Source organism: Toxorhynchites rutilus, chromosome 2 (genome assembly GCF_029784135.1).
Source record: "Toxorhynchites rutilus septentrionalis strain SRP chromosome 2, ASM2978413v1, whole genome shotgun sequence".
NCBI classification, from domain to species: domain Eukaryota; kingdom Metazoa; phylum Arthropoda; class Insecta; order Diptera; family Culicidae; genus Toxorhynchites; species Toxorhynchites rutilus.
Window position 1 is genome coordinate 42,786,414 of NC_073745.1, and position 3,017 is coordinate 42,789,430.

At 30.6% G+C, this 3,017-nt stretch overlaps 1 non-coding gene and 1 pseudogene across 1 annotated transcript; both read left to right on the plus strand.

Annotated features, from left to right (window-relative positions):
* The first annotated feature begins 282 nt into the window (after positions 1-282).
* Positions 283-354, plus strand: Trnae-uuc (transfer RNA glutamic acid (anticodon UUC)). The gene has a single exon. It is a non-coding gene; the product is annotated as a tRNA-Glu (tRNA).
* A 1,118-nt stretch (positions 355-1,472) lies between these two features.
* Positions 1,473-1,633, plus strand: LOC129772042 (U4 spliceosomal RNA; annotated as a pseudogene).
* Positions 1,634-3,017: the final 1,384 nt, after the last annotated feature.

Below are 3,017 nucleotides of genomic sequence, written 5' to 3' on the forward strand. Positions count from 1 at the left end.
GAATCATTCTACTCGCACACATCTAGAAAATAAAGGGTGTATAGGTTTTTTTCAATGCACATTCAAAAGCTCCAACCTTTATTTCAGTTGATCCTCAAAGAATCTTTGATTTCCGACGAGCTTTGAAGAACCATTTGCAAATCATTACATTCCGTTCGCAGCAAAAATAGTTATTAACGTTAACTTTATTTCATAAAAACGAGACCTTCTGATTTGGCACCCTTAATGTCCTACGTCAAAAAAATCATTCCACTTAATGAAATTCGGGAAGTAAGTACAGAGTCCCATATGGTCTAGTGGCTAGGATATCTGGCTTTCACCCAGAAGGCCCGGGTTCGATTCCCGGTATGGGAAAAACTTTTATTTGCAGTAGCATTGATTCGACAAATGAATAAAAAAAAGCAAGGAAGAAGGTCTCCTTTTTTTTCCTTTTTTTTATGTTGTGCATAAAGGTGGTAGCTATCCAAAATAGTGACTTCCATTATCATATGAACAATTTTGATTGCGACTGATTTTTTTTAACGGCGTATCCGAAATTTTTGACCTTTTTATGATAAATCCTAAATCGAAATCCAGTCGAAAGTTGATTTAAATGTTAATGAAAGTTGATGAACTTCTCAAGAAGGAGGGTCATATTAAATACACTGTTGAAAAAACATGATTAAAATATGAAATGAATATTTCATGAGTTTCATTATATTTTTAGCAAAACACTGTTTTAGTTTACCGAGTTTTGATGGCTCATGATGACACTTAGTACTTAGGAAAATATGAATCTTTATAAATTTATAAATTTTCAATACTCTGCAAAATCGTAAAAAAAGGTAATATAAAGAATCGAATCACATGAAAAGCTATAGAAAAAATATTTGAAACATTTAATTCCGTTTTATCTTAGGATAAAAAGTTTTGAATATTTTTTCTAAAGCCATTCTAGAGATATACCGTAATGCTTTTGAATCTTTACATTTTTTAACCCAGACACTTTTTCATTATATTCAATGTCTTAATAAAACCATAACATATTTTACATGTTGAATTAATGTGACTAGTATCAATACAATAATAGTACTATTGTATCAATTTAGTGTAGTGTCTAGCTGTTGCCAAAAATAAACTCAAAAATCAACACTTTTTTTGTGTTTCACAATTTTAGGTTCGGAATGAAAAGCACATTCAGAAAATGAGTTTAAATCCGGAGGTGTCTCAAAATAATATGTTCAAAAAATAATAATCATAAAACAAATTTCATAATTTTTATTCTATATTGATGTTTGATTTAAGATTATAATAGAATAACAATGACATAATAAACTCTTCAAAAATCAATAACTAATTTTTCTCAAAGAAATGCTGTTGACAAATTTTATCCGGAGTTTAAAGTAATAGTGTCTGGAATTCAAATCATGAATAAAAAAGTGTCCGGATTTCAAATCAGGAATAAAAATACATATTTTGAACAAATATGACATAGCTTTGCGCAGTGGCGATATCGTAACCAATGAGGTACATCCGAGGTGCGATTATTGCTAGTTGAAAAAAAACAAATATGACATGTTTTTGTGGAATTCTGAATATAAATGAAAGCCTTCTAATTCTATACGAACAGTAATTTTTTATGCATTACGATAACCAATTTCAACCAAAAAATAACCATGAAGGATTTAGCAATATCTGTGCTTGTGGCCAAGGTTACCACGACATCGAACTCGAGCAAACCGCGAGTAATCGGTTCTCTACTTCATTAACATTAGAATGTTTATATATACTTGTAACAATACAGATAGGAGTTTGGCTCCTATAAACTTATGTAACTGAGCATGCAAATATAAACGATATAATAAAAAAAACCACGAAGGATTTATAAAACTAATGTAAACAACAAACAACAAGATAACAAACAAAAGGTTCGTCAATTTTGTTTAAACTTTTTTAAAGTAACTATTGAACTAGGACCAACATTTTCAATTTTGTTTTAAGTGGGTACTACTATCAGTGGTCTTAATGTAAATTTTGAGCGCGATCCGTCATTAAGAAATGGTTAACTTTTTTTTTGCTCGGCGGTTTTTGATATGAATACTTCTATTGGTCAAATATATTGTGTAAACTTTTGTGTGGCATTTGAAATTTTCAGATTTGTGAAAATATAACACTTGGAGATTGCACCGCGATAATGCACCAGCTCAGCGATCGATCATTGTGAACAAATGGCACAAATGTGATTGAGCAAGCAAAAAAGTGTTTCGATGTGTTCCGATATCACATCATTCAGAATTTAGTGATGTTTTGTACAGATAAATTTATATTTCATTGTAATTTTTGTGCAATAGAACCGAATCCCGGAACGCGACCACGATAGAATCTAACACGAATCTTGTTATGCTTCCCAATCACAAGATGGTGATTTCTCGAAGGGAAATACATAATGTGTAATGTGTCTAAAATCAGACAATGATAATATATAGTATTGCGAAGAATATTATGCATTACTGCACTAACGTCCAGGAAAACATAATTATTGCTTAGCATTTTCTAATCGTTTCATGTAGCTAGCAAACAATAGAATACTTTGTGAAATGCTCTTACAAAACCAAACTAGGGCAATGTTAGAGATTGTTTTTAGAATGGGAAACATGAAAAGAATATATTTTTATTAAAACAATTGAAATGAAATGAAGATTAAAATCAAAGAATATTTATTTGGTTTATTGTGATTTTGACGAGAAATGCAAATTGCTGTTCGAACATCCGTCAACATGTAATATGCGTGCGATCACAAAACCATCCGGATGTAATTCCCATCTCTTAGCCCTTTGCGGTCGTATTAAATTTGGGCATGGGTGTTGTACTGGTCGGAATTATTTTTCCTTGAAAATGCAGTGATGAATACAATATTATGAAAAATGAACATTGTTTTTATTATTTTGTAAACTATTTATATGTGTTAACTTAACAATGTGTTTTGATGTGGTGTTTTTATATAAAAATTATATTTTATAATTCGTCTTCGTGTAAAA